Genomic DNA, 17,353 nt, shown 5'->3' with positions numbered 1-17,353 from the left:
AGCGCCTGGCGGGGCTTCTCTGTCTGCATGAAAACTGTCTAGTGGTCGGGCACGTGGGCTCCGGGACCAGCTTGTCCTGCACTGTCCTGTACCTGCTTTCCTCGTAGAAGAGGTGGGAACGCCCCCCCTAGTGTGGGCCCAGGGTGGTCTGCGGAGTAAAAACGCAGGACACGGGTCCCGTCCATGCCCCTGCTGCTGTCACAGCTGTGCGTTTCGTTAGCACGGTATTTCAGACTTTATGTATTTGTTTGAAACGGAGAGTGTGTGAGTGCGCACGAGCGGGGGAGGGGCGGGGGGGGAAGCAGGGTCCCCGCCGAGCAGGGAGCCCGATGCGGGACTCGATCCCAGGACCCTGGGACCGTGACCTGAGCCGAAGACAGAGGCTTAACCCACTGAGCCTCCCAGGCGCCCCTGACAGTATTTATTTTACTAGAATTCTATTGATTTGAATATTCTTTCCAGAAAAAAATGATTAAAAGTTTACCAGAATTTCTCTCGGCAGCACTGACTATGAACAGATTTTGCCAGTTCCACTACCAGTGCTGGGCGGCTGAGTCAGTTAAGTGTCCGACTCTTGGTTCCAGCTCAGGTCACGATCTTGGGGTCGGGTGACGGAGCCCCACGAGGGGTTCCATGCTCCCTGCCAGCGCAGTCTGCTTGTCCCTCTCCTTCCCGCCCTGCCCGTCGCCCCGCTCTTGCACAGTCTCTGTCTTCCAGATAAATGAGTAAAATCTTTTTTTAAAAAATGGAATAAAATATGCCTACCAACTAACATCACGCTTAATGGTGAGAGACTAATGCTTCCCCCAAATCGTTAGCAAAACAAGGGTGTCTGCTCTCGCCGCTCTGTCAAGCATGTGCTGCCAGCTTTAGCCAGCTCAGGCGGGAAACAGAAATGACAGGCAGACGGATCGCGAAGGAAGGAATAAACCTGTCTTCTGTTTGCAGATGACATGATTGCCTGCGTCGAAAATTCTATTAAGTCCACAAGAAACTCCTGGAACCCCTAAGCAGGTTCACCTGTTTAGGAATGAAAGGTCGGCATAGCAAAGTCAGTCCTGTTCTGCAGACCGCTAGTGAGCCGTCAGGAACTGAACACCAGACCCAGTCCCGTTTACGGGAGCTCCAAAAAGTTAGCTGCTTGCTCCGGGTCTGACGAGGTACGCACAGGATTCTGTTGGCTGAAAACTACAAAGTGTCGGTGAGAGAAATCCAGGAAGAGCAAGTCAGAGACGTCGTGTTCCCACGTCGGGGCACTCGCCGTGACGAAGACGTTGATGTCTCCCAGACAGGTCTGTAGGGTTATGCTGTTCCTGTCAAAGTCCCAGTGGGAGTGTCTATAGATAGAAACAAGATGATGTTCTGTGAAAACAAAACGGACCTAGTTAACCCAAGACTGCTTTGAAGAGCAGTCCAGTTGGAGTGACTTTAGGACACGGTAACGGTATAGTAATCGAGAAGTGCAGGGGGCGCCTGGGGGCTCCGTCGCTAAGCCTCTGCCTGCGGCTCAGGTCACGATCCCAGGGTCCTGGGATCGAGCCCCACAAAAGGCTCCCTGCTCCGCGGAGAGCCTGCTTCTCCCTCTCCCACTCCCCCGCTCGTGTTCCCTTTCTCGCTGTGTCTCTCTCTGTCAAATTAAAATAAAAAATCTTAGAAAAACAAAAAAGATGTGGAGGTGATGGGCAGATGGGCACATCCGTAGATGGAACTCACCAAGGACCAGGGTGTGCCCACATGGGTGTGAGCAATGATAATAAAGCAGTTTAGTACACAAAGGGTAGTCTTCTCAAGAAGTGGCATTGAAGCTATTGGATATGTATATGTAAACACTAAAACGAACCCAAAACAAACAAACAAAAAAACCAAAAACCCGTCGACTTAAACATCATAGCTTATGCAACAGTTGGCTCAAAATGGCAAAGATCTGAATGCAAAACGTGAAACTACTCTTTAGGAGAAAATATAGGAGAAAGAGTCACATCCGTAAAAGATAAAATTCAGCAATTGCCCTTTGTCACAGTTAAAGCCATTTGCTTTGTGGATGACTCTGTCGAGATGCGAGAAGACAAATCAGGAGCTGAGAGGAAATCTGTGTAAAACACGTTCCAGCAAAGCATGTGAATCCCCACAGTACGGGGAGCACTTCAGCCTCACGGCAACAAAGCAAGCTGTCCGGACGCAAAATGCCAGGGGACGCGGGCACGTTTCCAGACAGGGTGAGTGGATGGGAAGTGAGCCCATGAAGCTCCGAGGGGCAGCAGGCGAAACCCCAAAGAGGTACCGCGACTGCCTGTGAAAGCGGCTGGAGCGGAAACGCCCCGGGCCCAGGTTCAGGCGAGAACGCAGGGCGGCGGGCTGTCTGCCGCGGGCAGGGGCCGACGTGTGTCCGTGCATACCGCGGTCGACAGACACCGCACGCGCGATCCAGCAGTCACACTTCTGGACGGCCACACGGACGCGGGAGCACTGTCGCTCCAGCTGCCTGATCTGTGATCGACCAAGCCCAGAAGCAGTGCAGACGTCCTCGGCGAAGGGCCTGGCTGGGCTGTCTGGGCTGATTGGTACAGAGCTCTTGGAATGACAGAACGGCAGTGGCTGCCTGGAGTTGCGGAGAGCACCGGGGTCCGGGGCTCCTGCTTTGGGAGTGGTCAGAGAAACCCAGCGTGGGGGAAGGTCTCACAGGCCTGTGCGTGTGCGTGTGCGTGTGCGTGTGCGTGCCCCCCCCCACACAGCTGCGTATGGTTCACAGCACCTTCCCAGGGTGGCTGTCGTGGTAGCGCAGTGCACGTGAGGGGGGGACACACAGAAGCCCTCGGGGCTGTTTTTGCGGCCATCATGGATCCAAGATCACTTCGGGATCGCGCACACGCGTCTCTACGTTAGATTGACGGTTACTCGGTCTGCAAAAGGACTGTGTGAACAGATCAAGTGAAAGTGAGAGATGATCAGAGTGTCCTAAAAGAGCGGTGGACCCTACGTGCCGTCGATGACACACGGACTGCACCGGCAAGGACAGAAGTCGTGTCACGTGAGCACTAATCAGAAGCCGCTGGAGAGGCGACAGCAGTGCCAGGCCAGGTGGGCTCAGGACAAGGAGCGTCACCAGGGGTAAGGAGGACATCGTGTCACGTACAACGACCGACTCCCCAGCGGCCTACAGCCCCAGTGTGTGTGCTGAGTAACAGGGCCCCCAGGCCTCGAAACCAAAACTGACAGAATGGGAAGGCGCAGAGGACAGAGCTGCAGTGAGACTGGGAGCCTCCGAGTCCACCCTGTCGGGCACGGCGGGACAGGCGGACGGAACGTCAGCGCGGGCAGAGACTACGAGCCGGCCCCGTCAGCTGGGTCTCGGTGGCCCGGACAGGACACCGCCCCCCCCGCCAGCAGCCGGAGGCCACACATCTCCATGTGCACGCAGACGTGCGCAAGGGGGACCATATTCTGTGGTAGAACATACCATATTCTGTGGTAGAACATATTCTGTGGTAGAACATCACCACCACAGACCGGACTAACAAGTTTAAAACAACTGAAATCCTGTATTTTCTGAGCAGAGCAGAAAAAAACTAGAAATCAGTAACCAAAGGTAACTAGAATTCTTCCAAATACTTAAAAATCAAAACATACAACCTCTCAATAATGTGCTGGTCGGTAAGGGAGTGCCCAGGGAAGTTGCAAAATATCTTGAACTGAAAGAAATATTTGTATTTATCAGAACTCGTCGGATACAAGTAGGTGAGGACCTCCAGAGAGATCTGTAGCCTGAACTGCCCATGTGAGGAAGATCCCCAGACAATAAGGTCCCGCCTTCAGAAACGAGAAGAAAAGAACAAGAATGAGAAAAAGCAAGCGGGAGGGAAAAGCTTCCGGGCGGGCTGACCCCGGAGAAGGGCAGGAGCGGCCCCGAGCTCCAGGAACTCGGAAGGGGGAGGCGCTTGTTGGTTCTGTCTCCCAGGGCGGGCTCCTCCGCGGGGCGTCTCTGCATGCCTTCATTAGCCTTAACAAGACCTGTGCCTTTCCAAGCGTCCCCTCCACCCTCCAGCGGAGCTGCAGGCTTACAGATCGGGGGGAGCCTGGGCTGAGGGGACAGACAGGGGACGGGTCCCCCGACACCCCCCACGCCCTTCACCGCCTGGCCCACAGCAGGCCCTCGGTGACCACGTGAATGAGTGAAGAGGGGAGGGCCTGTGAGGATGTTGGATGTTTCGTGAGTGTCCACGCTTGGAAATCATGGAATTCTGGTTTCAGAATGTCCGGTGGGACCACGGAGACGGACCTGGGCTCGGGGCTCAGTGTTCGTGTTCACCCGAACTTTGAGTAGCTGCTGAATTCACGCTGCCCTCTCGGAGGCCTGGGATAGTGCTAAGAACTGGGGGCTCCGTGTTGAATGAAGAGGGTAAAGCGTCCCCTGCCCACAGGGTGACAGCCCCCAGCCGGTCGGGGAAGACAGAGCCCAGGAGAGACCGGGTGCAGGCAGAGGACTGGCTGGGAGCACCCTCGGCGGAAGGCCCCGGCAGCGGGCACACTCGGCCTGTCCCGGGAAAGCAGGCAGCGGGGCTGGGGATCTGGCAGCAGAGCCCTTGCGGCAGTGCTGTGGGAGGGAAGGAGCGGAAGGACACGGATGACGGGACGATGCCCGCGAGTTTCAGGAAGGCGACGGCGGCCTGATTTGAGGTTCTGGAAGGTCACTGGTGATGTATGGGGAGACATACCCTCCACATATCCCAGTGAAGCGGCCAGCCGGTGACCACAACGTGACCGTCAGGAGGCCGTGTCCTCTGCTCACCGTGTCCAGGACCAGTGTCCTCTCCCTGCCCTGGGGGAACCAGTGCAGAGTCTCTGTGCCTCCCAGGGTACATGGGACGGGCCCTGCACGGGAGGCCTTGGGCTCCACCGTTGTGGGGAGGGCTGGGGTCCTTCTTCCTTTTTGTGACATCTGGGGGGACAGTTGCATCACCACCACAGACCGGGGCAAAGAGATAGAGACCATGTGGAGTTCTGAGTCATGGGTGCATTCCCTGTGCCCCCACACATGCCATCCACACCCAGGGTCCCTAAGCCCTGGGGAATGGGGATGGCACACGACACCCCCTGGCCAGGCCCCGTCTCCCAGGACGGCCAAGGCCGCGTTGACATTAGAGGTTCTCAAGAGGTGTGTCTGCCGTACCGCCTGCTTGCCCAGGACCACCAGCTGGTGAGGCGGGCACCGGGGAACGGGCCGCACGTGTGCGCGTGTGAGGGCCGGTGTACACAAGTAAATGGGTACGTGTGAAGGTGAGTGTGTGTCCGTGAGTGGTGGGTGTGTGGATGGACGTGTTGTGAGAGTGAGTAGGTGTGTGGGTGGGTGTGAGTGAGTAGGTGTGAGCGGGGACGCGGGGAAGGAATGAGGGGCTGCTCTGACTCAGCATCGAAGCCAGGGACTCGTCCGAGGACTTCCCGCCAGAAGGAGCCGTGAGCGGTTGCTGTCGGGCCCTTCCGAGCCCGCTCTCCTCACAGTGTCCGAACAGCGCTTCTGCTGGGCTTCTCTGAGGGTCACCGGCTCGCTTTCTCTTCTGTGAACTGAGCGTCGCCCGGTGCGACCTCAGCTCAACGCAGCTGCTTTTTTCCTTTTAATTCAACTCTGTGTTTGCGGTAACTTGATTCACGCGCCGTTGTAAGGACTCAGAGGGGTTCCGTGCCCCCTTTCCTCCGTTTCCCCAGCGCCAGGATGTCGGTGCTGATGCAGCACCTCGCACCCCCCCACGCATCCCCAGGCTGCCCCCCCAGAGCCACAGGTGTCGCCCTCCTGTTCCTACCCCGCCCTTCCCCCTGGAGACGGGCAGTCTGTTCTCTGCTCCTGTAACCGTCGTGTCCAGACTGTTGCGTAAGGGAGTCACACAGTGTGTGACCTTGGGGGATTGCTGACTGCCCTCAGCCCGATTCTCTGGGGCTTCATCCGGGCTGCCGAGTGCATCGTCACCTCTTCTGCTTTCCGGCCGAGGACGTCTTTCCCGGTCGCAGCTGTACACGTCCCCTGTCCCTGTGACTGGTTAAGCAGTCGCTGGTTGAAGGTGCTTCTAGTTTGGGGCAGTTAAAACAAAGAAAGCTGCTGTGAAAATCACACACAGGTTTTTCTGAGGGCGTAGATTTTCATTTCTCTGAATGAATGCGCATGTTCCGTCTTTAAGACACCGCGAGACCGTTCTCCGGGGCGGCTGCACCTGCTAGGTTCCCGCCAGCCGAGTGTGGGACCCGCTTCTGCGCATCCTTGCCAGTGTGGGGGGGTGTGGCCGCGGTTTTCCCTCGTAGCCGTCCTCACGGGTGTGTGCTGGAGCCGCATGTGGCCTGAGGCGCGTCTCCCTGGGGGTGATGGCATCCGGCACCGACTCACCTGCTCATTTGCCATATATATATATATCTTTGGTGTAATAACCATATTTGTTGCCCATTTGCTAATTGGATTGTTCAGTTTTTTACTGTTGAGTGTGATCATTCTTTATATGTTTTAGAAATTAGCTCTTTGTCAGAAATGTGGTTTGTAAATACTTTCTTCCAGTCTGTGGCTTATCTTTTCATCCTCTAAACATGATTTTTTGCAAAGCAAGGTTTTTTACTCCTAAACATTTGATTTACCAGTTTTTCCTTTTGAACAATGTGCTTTTAGTATCAATCCAAGAATTCTGCCTTGTTCTGAATCTTTAGAATTTATTTCCTTTTTCCCCCCCAGAAATTTTATAGTTTTACATTTTATGTAAGTTGATAATCCATTTTGAGTTAATTTTTATAAGATAGGGGGTTTAAGTCAAAGTTATATCTTTGCCCATGGACGTCCAATTGCCCAGCACCATTTGTTGAAAAAGTCATCTTTCCTGCATTGAACAGCATTCACGTCTTTGGCAAAAATCATTTGGGCATATTTATGTGGGTCTATTTCTGGGTTCTCTGGGTTCTGTTCCAGTGATCTGTGTGTCTCTCCCTCTGCCAGTACCACACAGTCTTGATTACAATAGCTGTGTAGTGAGTCTTAAAATTGGGGAGGCTGATTCCTTTGACTTTTTCTTTCTTTTTCAAATTTGTTTTAGCTATTCTAGTTCCTTTGCTTTTTCATATAAATTTTGCAATAATCTTATCTATATCAGTAAATTTATTGCTAGATTTTGATAGGAATTATGTTAAAACTGTGTATCAACTTGGAGAGTTGACATCTTTTTACTGTGATAAATCACAGTTCATGAACATTGTATATCTCCCCATTTATTTAGATTTTTTATTTCTTTCATAAACACTTTGTAGCTTTTCATGTTTTGTTAGGTTTATACCTAAGTATTTCATGTCATCTGCAAGTAGGGACAGTTTTGTTTCTTTCCTTTTCATCAGTGCACCCATTACCTCCTTTCCTGCCATGTCGTACTGGCTGGAGGTCCAACATCACACTGAATCACGGTGCTGAGAGCAGATGTCCTTGTCTTGTTCCTTATCTTCAGCCTGAACAGGGTTCAGCCCTGAGTGTGATGTTAGATTGGTGGGGGGGCTGTTGTAAAGCTCTTTATCAAGTTGAGGAAGTTCCCTTCTACTCCTACTTTTTCCTTGAGAGTTTTAGTCATGAATGGGTGTTGACTTTCGTCAAATGCTGTTCTGCATGCATTGACATGATCGTGCGACATTCTTCCTTAGTCTGTTAATGTAATTGCTTACATTAATTGATTTTCAAAGAGTAAACCAGCCTTGCATCGCTAGAAGAATTGTCATAGTTTATAATTCTTGTATTTTGCTATATTCTATTTACTAACATTTTAAAAGGATTTTTACACCTATATTCTTAAGGGCACAATTTTTTTTTTCTTTCGAACACTTTGATTTTTGTTTTAAGGTAATACTAGCTTCATAAAATGAATTACAAAGTGTTTCTTTTTTTCTTCTATTTTCTGAAGGAGAGTATGTGGAATTGGTGTTAATTCTTCTTAAAACTGTTAGTAGAATTCTCCATTGAAACCATCTGGGTCTGGAGATTTTTTTCTTTTTTGAGTTTTTAAAATTTTGAGTTTCCATAATACTAATAGAAGGCTATTCAAATTATCTATTTCATATTGGATGAGTTGGGGTAGTTTGTTTTTTGCAGAAATAGTCAGGTTGTCTATGTCAGTTCATTTGTGTAGAGCAGTTCTTAGCATTCCTCACCCCTTTGAGCTGCAAGGCTCTTTGTGATAGTGCCGTGTCATTCCCCACATTAAAATTTTGTCTGACCTTTTTTCTTTGTCAGTCTTTGTATTACCTTGTCCATTTTATGGATCTTTTCAAGAAATCAGATCTTGATCTTATTTGATTTTCTCTAGTTTTTCTGTTTCTAACTCCATTTTATTTATTTATTTATTCATTCATTCATTTATGTATTTTTAGAGATGGGGAGTAGGGGCAGAAGGAGAGGAGAGAATCTTCAGCAGGCTCCACGCCCAGTATGGAGGCCTATATCGGGCTCCATAACTGACTGAGCCACCTAGGTGCCCCTCTGTTGCTAATTTCAGTGATTGTTCTTATTTCCCTCCTTCTGTTTGCTTGTATTTATTTTGTTCTTCTTTTTCTAAAGTCTTAAAATTAGAACTTAGATTACTGATTTGAGACTTTCTTTTTTCTGGTGTATGTATTTTGTACTATACTTTCCTGTAGGCACTGCTTCAGTTTTTGGTATGTTGTATTTTTCTTTTCATTTTCATTCAGGTCAATGTATTTTTTTTTTTTTAAATAAGCCTGGAGATCTCCTCTTTTTCCCAAGGATTGTTTGGATGTGTGTTGTTTTAGTTTCCAAGTGCTTGGAGATTTTCCAGTTATCTTTCTGTTACTGATTTCTAGTTTGATTCAGTTGTGATCAGAAAACATGCTGTATGATTTTGATTATTTTAAACATTGAGGTTTGTTTTATGGTGAAGTAGACGGTTGTTAGCATATATTCTCTGGGTGCTTGAAAAGAACGTGTATTCTTCTGTTGCCAGATGTAACATTAGATAACTGTCGGCTAGGTCCTATTGATTGATGGTGCTGTGAGTTCTTCCATACCCCTGCTGGGCTTATGCCTGATTCTTTCAGTTGTTGAGATACAGTATTGGAATCTTCAGCATAATTGTGGATATGTGTATTTTTCCTTTCACTTTTATCAGTTTTTGCTTCACAGACTTCACAGACCTCTTGTTTGATTCATACACATTTAGGATTGCTATTGCTTCCTCATCGGTTGATCCTCTTACCATTATACAATGTCCCTATCTCTATCTGATAATTTTCAATGCTTTGAAGTCTATTTTTTAATTGGAGTATAATTTATATACAATATCTTATTAGATTCAGGTATACATAATAGCTTTAATATTTAATTAGATTAATAGGTTTAATTTTTTTAGACTTAATATTTTTGTATATTACAAGATTATCCCCACGATACGTCTAATTGCTCTCTGTCACCGTGCTGTTACCACATACTGCTGAGCACAGCCCCTATGCTATACTTTGCATCCCCATGACTTACTCATTTTATTACTGGAAGAAGGTACCTCTTAATCCCCTTTACCAGCTTGGGTCCCCCCACCAACCTCTCCCCTCTCTGGTAACCAACAGTTTGTTTCCTGTATGTATGAATTTATTTCTGTATTGTTCTGTTCATTTTGTTTTTTAGATTCCACATATATGAGAAATAATACAACATTTTTTTACTCTTGATTTATTTCACTTAGCATAATACTCTGAAGGTCCATGTACATTGTCACAGATGACAAGCTTTCATTCTTTCTTATTGCTGAGTAATAGCCCATGGTGTGTGTATACTGCATTTTTTTTGTCCATTTATCCATTGGGGGATGCTTACACTGCTTCTATCTCTTGGTTATTGTAAACAGTGCTGCCGTGAATGGTGGGAGGTGCATATATGTCTTTGGATTGGTGTTTTCATTTTCTTTGGATAAATACCTAGAAGAATTATTGGATCATATCATATTTCTATTTTTAATTTTTGAGGAACCTCCATAGTGTTTTCCACAGTGGCTGCCCCAGTTTGCATTCCCACCAGCAGTGCACAAGGGTTCCTTTTTCCCCACATCCTCACCAACACTTCTTATTATCTGATATTAATATAACCACTCCTGATTTCTTTTGGTTAATAGTTGCATGATACATTTTTTTCTATGATGTTTTTTCAATATACTTATATTTTTCTATTGGAAGTGAGTTTCTTGTAGACAGCATACGGTTGAGTCACGTTTCTTAATCTGCTCTGCCATTGTCTGTTTTTTCATTGGTGAATTTAGACTATTTACATTTAGTATAATTATTGGGATGTTAGGGCTTAAATTTGCCATTTTATTTTTTTCCTGTTTGTTCCATTTTTTCCATTTGTTCCATTTTTTGTGTTCTTCCTGCCATCCAGTGGGTTAGTGAGTATTTTTTTAGAATTCTATTTTGGAGGGTGCCTGGGTGGCTCAGTGTGTTAAAGCCTCTGCCTTCGGCTCAGGTCATGAACCTGGGTTCCTGGGATTGAGCCTCGCGTCTGGCTCTCTGCTCAGCGGAGAGCCTGCTTCCTCCTCTCCCTCTGCCTGCTTTTCTGCCTACTTGTGATCTCTGTCAAATAAATAAATAAAATCTTTAAAAAAAATTCCATTTTGGCTTATTGATAGTGTTTTTGAGTATACCTCTCTGTGTAGCCTCTTACATATTACTATAGATATTATATATACAATTTATGAATTCAACTAGTGTTGACAGTTTACCAGTGTGAGAGAAAGTAGAGACTTTAACTCCCCTTATGATTCTTTACCCTCCCCCATGCATAATGTGATTTTTGTAAATATTTCCTCAGCATACTGTTAGAATCACGTCAGGCAGTACTATAATCTTTGCTTCAACCATTAAACATAATTTAGAAAACCCAAGAGGAGAATGAAAGCCTGTTGAATATATTAATGTCTTTGTTTGCTGTGTTCTTTCTTCCTTCTTGGTGTTTCGAGGTTCCTTCTGTATCGTTTCATTTCCACGCGGAGAACCTCCTTTCGAGCCGCTCTTGTGGAGCCACTCTAGACAGCTAACGCTTCGTTTTCCTTCCTCTTACGATATCTCAATTTCTCCTTCACTCCTGAGGGACATTTTCACAGGGCATGTTGCTCCAGGTTGACATTTCTTTCCTTCTAACCACTTAAAGCTATTGTTCCACTTCCGTCTGAACTGAGGCTTCTAAGGAAGTCCACTGTCATCAAATTGTTTTCTCTTTTAAGTGCGGTGGCGTTTCTCCACCACATCACCCTGCGGACCACTGGTGTGCTAGTCTGCCTGTCCCTCTCAACATTTCAGCATCTTCCTGTGTTCGCTCTGAATGCGGGACCTGGAGGTCTCCATGTCCCGGGGAAGGCGGCCCTGCTCCGTCGTGCTGACACCGAAGTCCTGCTGCACCGTTAGACGCCACAGTTCGGAGCACAGACGCTGGGGTGGGCTGGCTGGGCCCTGCTTCCTGCAGGCCCTTGGGCACCTCTTTTACTGTGTAAAGCGTCAGTCCTCCCATCTATAAAGTGGGGACATGTGGTACCCACACCTCCCAGTTGAAAGGGGAAGTCAAGGCATCAAGGGTAGGTCCAACCAGAGGAGGGCTCTGGGGGCCATCAGGCTAGAGCCCCCCACATGGGGAGGCTATCCTTGCTCATCAGCAGTGCCCATGCAGCTGCTGGCTTCCAGCATAGTCCACGCGGACAGCAGCGGGCAGGCTATGCGGCTGCCCAGAGCTGGTCTCCAGGGGCCCACGGCGAGCATTCTTGGGCAGCTCTCACCACCGATACATGCTCCGCAGCAGCATCCCCCGTGCTGACTGGGCCTCGGGCGTCCTGTGTCATGTCACCTGTCCGCCAGCCCTCCTGAGTGCCGTCTCTGCTGTCTATACAGGTCCCCCTTGGAAGCTGACTTCTCGAAGCCGTCCTGAATTTAAAGTGAAACTCAAAAGATTGCATCTTCTGTGTGCACAGAATCTGCCCGTGATGGCTATTACGTGTGCATAACAACGGACTCTGGCTTCCTGAGTGTTCCTTCCTGGGTCTGCTGCATCTTTGGAGATGGAGAGAGAGCTGGCAGGGAGGCTCAGAGGCCCTGAAGGTGGCTGAGGGCAGAGAGAGGCCGCTTGTCCAGGGCAAGCCCCCCTGGGCTGCCTGGGGCTGCCGGACAGACACCAGCACCTTCTGCATGTGTTTCCTTTGACTAGCGAGAAGTCAGCAAGTGACACGGAGCTGGGGTGAACTTGGCATTGTTAGGACTTTCCCCTCCACCTCCCTCCTGATGCCTCCCTTGCAAAGATGTGGCCCAGATATGAATGTGGGGATCTGAGCGTCTGGCTTCCCAGAAACTCAACTCAGAGGGCCCCTCCAGCTTCAGACTGGCTTCGCGGGATCTGAGCAGCAGAAAATCTGATTGTTAGCACGGACCTGCCCAGTAGTCCCAGCAGGGACCCCATCTGCTCACCCGGTGTCACGGCAGCCCCTCCCTCTGACCTCCCAGTGCCCCTGGCCTCCTTCTGCCCCCTCCCCAGCCCAGACCCTGTGTTGGTACCGAGAGACCTGGCACTCTGCCACTGGCCTCACAACCAAGAGAGCCCGGGTGCCAGGCTCCCCCAGAGCGCACGGGGCGGTGCTCTGACCACAGCTGCAGATATATGGCCGTACCTGCCGCTCGGCCTTGTGAGGGGAGAGCAAATGAGCCCCTGGAGACGTGGCCCAGACGAGGAGGATTACACCTCCCAGTGCTCCCTGTCGTCCCCCAGGTCCCCTCCAGCCTGGCATGGGGGCAAAGACCTGTGAAGCGGGGCGCTCTTACAAGCAAGTGCACGTGGGAAGGCTGCTGACGCCCTGCCTGGGAGGGAGCCCGGCCCCAACCGCGGCGCCCACGTGCCCTGGAAACGCTCCATGCAGAGCAGCGGTTTCCGCGCAGTCTGGCCACGGGACCTGGTCCCTCAGGCCTCAACCCGTGACCCACACTAGGATAGCCGGAGTCCTTCCTCAGGACGTTGTGGGTGGCAACTGTCTGTCCCCAAGAGTATGTCAGGGACCTTTGCAGTGGCCTCGTTCTCAGGCTTCCTCTGCGCATCAAGGCCTCCCCTTCCTGTTCTTGTTCCCACAGCCCGGCCTCACCCTGCGCCTTCCCTTACTGCTGGTCTCCGGCTTCCCGCCGCACTGCCGGATGACCTGTGACTGCCCAGCAGCCGGGCCAGAGATGGAGCCGTGTCCCATGCCCTGGGATGCTGTGTGGCGGGGGGGCGGTTCAGACCTGGACTGTCGCCTTACGGACCCAGCTGACCCGCGCAGGGCCTCGTACCGCAGCCCTGTGCCCCCACACAGGACAGATGGGGCAGCTGGGCCGGAAGAGGGGCTCTGTCCACGGGCTCCTAGGAGGCCGCACATCCACGTCCCGGGCATCCAGGTCTGACAGGCTGAGGAGCATCCGCCGTAGGAGCCGCAGAGAGAAAGACTTGCCGGGGTCAGCAGGGGCCTGTGCTCGCCCTGCTCGCTGGCACCTCCTGGGCCTAGACTCAGAAGTGACGACGGTGCACCTGCAGGGTGTGGACCTTGAAATCAGTCTCAGAACCGTAAACCGCGTGTTCAGGAAGCGAAGGATCTGGTTTCTTCAGTGGGGACCTGGAAGACATGACCAAGACCGAGAGGAGTTTCTACAGTGAAAACGCGAGTCTCGGGTGAAAAGTACATTGGGTGGGATTAGCCAGAGCTTGGGAGTCGCAGAGCGGAAGGTTTTAAACTTCAGGATGGAAACAGAAGCTATGAAATGAGAAGACAAGAGGCAGAAGAACGTGAACGAGCCTCGGGGAGCTCGGCTCAACTTCAGGCAGCGGACGGACAGGGTTTGGGGGCCCTGGGAGTGGGGGAGGAGCAGGGTAAAAATTGCGTTTGAAAAACAATGGCTACGATTTTCCAAATTCAGCGAAAACTTCAAGGCCACAAGTCTAAGAAGCTCAATGAGCACAAAATGTCCTGAGGAAACTGCCACAAAGCACAGGCTGAGTAAGTGGTTCAGAGCCACGGAGTAAGAGAGAATCCTTCACGCGAGCTGTGGGAAAGGACCGTTACCGACGGCGGAGCAGTGAGAACGCAGCAGGCTTCTCCCTGCCCGTAGCGTGGGTGCGGGGGCAGGGGCCGCCGCGGAGGCAGGAGGCCAGGGGGCAGCAACACTGGCGAGGGGTCAGAGGGCAGCAGCAGGGGCGAGGGGTCCGGGGACACGTCTCTCGGGGACCCAAAGAGAGCCCTGCTGACCCGCAGTTGTGTGCCAGGTGAGACTCGTCCGTCGCTGAGGTGAGCGGACCTGTCAGACCCACGGGAGCAGCCTCCGTCACCAGCAGACCCGTCGTGCAGACATCATTCCGGACGCTCTTCAGGCAGAAGAAATCGGACAGCGGTCAGGACGCTGCCTGCACACGGCGGGGTGAGCGTCCCGTGGGTACGGAGAGACGTGTTTTCTGGTCAGCGACATCCCTCTAGAGGATGATTGTTTACGTCAGAAATAAGACTGTTGGTTCATAACTCAGGAGAACGGAAGCGCGCCACGGTGCAGAGGCCAAGAGGGGAAACAGAGGCACGGTTAGCGCCATGTCAGGTGCTGCCCTGCGGCGCTACGTGACAGACCACTCACACCGTACGGTGACGGGTTCAGGGTGTGTGCGGAGCAGCCCCAAGATACCAAAACGAGGCTCATAACTGATAAGCGGACGAAGGAGGTAAAGTGAAATCCTGAAAGGTGTGCGGTTCACGCAAAAGGTGGCAGAGGAGAAACCGACAGAAATGGGGGACGAAGAACAGACCGTAAAGTAAGAAACAAGCAGGAAACGACAGATCCCAGCCCCACCGTGTCCGCAGCGCCGTCAAAGGTCGGAACCCCCCAGTTAAAGGGCAGAGATCGTGAACGAGATAAACAGGTTCAGCCGTGTGCTGCCGACAGGAAGCTCACTCGAAATACAAAGACGGGTTCGAGGTAGAAGACGGAAGGAGATTGGCCACACCAGCACCGTCAGAAGAAAGCCGGGTCACGCGCTGAGGCCCAGCCCGCCGTGAGGCCGGTCTCATGGTGACAAGGGAGCCCGCTGGTCCCTCGGCCGGAGGCAACAGCGCGGTGGTCGGCTGCGGACGACAGACCTTGCAGCGCGGGCCGCAGGATCGCAGAGATGGACGGACGGGCAGGCGGCTGGGAGGCCTGACGGGGTCGCAAGGGCTGCCGTTGCTCATGGCGGCTGCGGCGGCTGCGGCGGTCGGGCACAGGCTGCGTTCCGGCCGAGGCACGTTTGTGGACGGTGTCGGCGCAGGGCCACGCGGCGGGCTGCCTCAGGCCCTGCAGGGGACCGTCCTGTGTCTCCTCTCCCTCCCTCCGGGCGAGTTACAAATGTGTTCAGTTCCCAGCGCTTCGGAGAACGGGAGGTGGGGTCCTTGCTGGCGCGGGAGATCTGCCTTCTGGAGCACCAAGCGTGGGGAGGAGTGAGTCACAGAGATTTTTTCTGACCACGCCCCATCAGCTTGGCTCTGGTGCAAGTGACCCCAAGTGCTGCTTCTGGGCTCTGCTGCAGGGGTGGGGCCAAGGTGGGAGTAAGCCCCGATACTCTTGGGGGCCGCCCCCGATGAGCACCTGTCCCAGAGCCCAGAGGACGGACCCCATGCTCCTGAGATTGTGCTGCTGGGGGAGCCCATAGCCCGGTGCCCCTCGGTGGCTGCCACAGGGTAGGTTCTTCAAGGTCAAGGGCACTGAGTCGCAGGTGACCTTCACCACCACGCAGGGCCACTCCTTGTCCCCAGCAGTCTACAGAGGGCACTGTGCTACTCACCCTCGGCCGCGTGATGAAGGCCGGCCTCTGTGGCAGCTCGCTGGCCTGTGTGACTGATGGCGGCCGACAGCCTGGACCCTGAAGCTCCCGGCACTCGCTGACCCACTTTCCCCGCTGTGGCTGGAAACAGTGACGTCACCGTGGCCGCGGGGCCCTGCTGCCCCCACAGGAGGAGATGTTTCTAATTAAACAGGAGGCCTGGCATCCCAGCGTGCCCAGCGCCCAGTCCGCTTCGCTGGTGCTGGGACCTCCACTTGCCGCCGGGTGTCTGTGCGGGCGGGAGGAGCGCGGTGAACTCCGTGCCACGCCGGTCCCTTGGGCTCCAGTGTCTCCTCTCCTGCCCGGGCTTCCAGTCCACAGTGCCCTCTTCCGGCCAGACCTGCTGGCGTGGCCACACGGCCCGCACTGTCGCGCAGGACGGCGCCCGGGACCAGGGCTCTCTGCTGTGCTCGTCCCCGCTCAGCCACCAGCCGCACGGGGACGCTTGTTCAAGTCTCGGCGCGGCTCCAAGTGTCTTCTTTCCAGTATGAATAGCCACGGGTGGCCGGTGGCTCCCATGCTGGCCGGTGGAGACAGACCACGTTACTACGCAAGGGTGGTTTTCAAAACTTGCCTTTGCCAGGTCTCAGAGCTTCCTGTCAGAATCCTGGCTCTTCGGAAGCATCGTCTGATCCGTAACAAGGACCACTAGTCTGAGCCCTTGACGGTCCGTGGGGAACGTTGTCACGCGCGCGTCTGTTGGTGCAGAAACGCGTCCGCAGCTGCCATCTGTGCGTGCTCCACCAACAGAGTGAGAACGTGCGGTCTCTGGGCTTCGTGTGCGGATTCTCCCTGAAGCATATTTGTCAGCAGGAATATTTTGATGAGGAAGAAGATGGAGTTTTGCCCCCCAAAACCTAGAAGGTTAAAGCAGAATCTTGCGTTTTTAACTTGTGCTCTCTCGTGGGTGTGGATGGAGCCTCCATCTTTACAGGTCACATCGAAGGGCTGGTGTCCTGACCCCCAGGCAGGGGCACACACAGGTTTCACTGTTGCTGAGGGACTTAGACCAAGTGTGGGGTCGCATGTGGGGCGTGCTAGCCGAGTTGGCCAGGGATCCCTCCTTCTTTCATGGCCCAGGCAGCCCACCTACCTTTCAGGTGTGCCCCTGGGCGGGTGTGTGCAGTTACGGGAGGCCTGTGGCGCTCTTTGTTCCATGGGATCCACGTGGTTTCCCCCCTTGGGAACCCCTGGGCCCCAGGTCATCTGGAATCGCCCGCAGCCAGACCTCCTTCCCTCCCTGTCTCCCCGGCAGCACCCTGCTGTCAGACCCTGTGACCACTGCCCCATGGACTACCCACCCCCTCCAGGACTGGCCACTCCCTGCTCCCATGGGGGTCACTCATGCCCCATGTCCCACCCCCTCATTCCTCCTCCTCTCTGACCCTTGTGGACTCTGGCACCCAGGAGCTTCCCTGCACCCTGAGACATTCCCACGCACCCGGCAGGTGGTTCTCCAGCTCCCGTTTGCTGCCCTGACCGCTGGCACTCCCAGGATGG

At 52.7% G+C, this 17,353-nt stretch overlaps 1 protein-coding gene across 12 annotated transcripts in view; it reads left to right on the top strand.

Moving 5' to 3' along the window:
* The window catches only part of PCBP3 (poly(rC) binding protein 3), a 247,388-nt gene that overhangs the window by 199,280 nt on the left and 30,755 nt on the right, over nt 1-17,353 (top strand). Inside the window, exon 1 of one of the 12 annotated variants that reach the window (XM_044250776.1) lies at nt 16,589-16,717. The exons of the other annotated variants lie outside the window; for them this stretch is intronic. The gene's annotated coding sequence lies outside the window, so the exon portion shown is untranslated. Of the gene's footprint in view, nt 1-16,588; nt 16,718-17,353 lie in introns of those variants that run through there. 12 annotated transcript variants of the gene reach the window in all.

This window comes from Neovison vison, chromosome 6 (genome assembly GCF_020171115.1).
Source record: "Neovison vison isolate M4711 chromosome 6, ASM_NN_V1, whole genome shotgun sequence".
Taxonomy (NCBI): Eukaryota; Metazoa; Chordata; class Mammalia; order Carnivora; family Mustelidae; genus Neogale; species Neogale vison.
Note: the sequence above shows the minus strand (reverse complement) of the source record. Positions and strands in the feature narration are given on the sequence as shown.